The sequence below is a fragment of the Penaeus monodon genome, chromosome 17, assembly GCF_015228065.2.
Source record: "Penaeus monodon isolate SGIC_2016 chromosome 17, NSTDA_Pmon_1, whole genome shotgun sequence".
NCBI classification, from domain to species: Eukaryota; Metazoa; Arthropoda; class Malacostraca; order Decapoda; family Penaeidae; genus Penaeus; species Penaeus monodon.
The window spans coordinates 38,799,482-38,799,898 of NC_051402.1; positions in this window are offsets into that span (position 1 = coordinate 38,799,482).

Consider the following 417-nt stretch of genomic DNA (forward strand, 5'->3'; position numbering starts at 1 on the left):
TAATTAACGATAATTGACATTAATTATAATGACAAGTTTGATAATAATAATAATAATGATAATGATAATCATGATAGTAATGATAATAATAATAATAATTATAACAATAATAATAACAGCAATAAAAGTAACATACTAAAAAATATACACAGTAATAAGCAACACACAATAACACACACACACACACACACAGCCACCCCCCCACACGCACTCACAACCTACTTCCCCCCACACACAGCTCCCACCCAGACAACCCTCACCCCCACACAGCACCCTCCTCCCACACACAGCTCTCCCCCTCCCCCAGACACACAGTACCCCCCACAGACCCCTCCCCCACACACAGCCCCCTCCCCTAAACACACAGCCCCCTCCCCCCACAGCCCCCCCTCCCACACAGCCCCTCCCCCTCCCCCA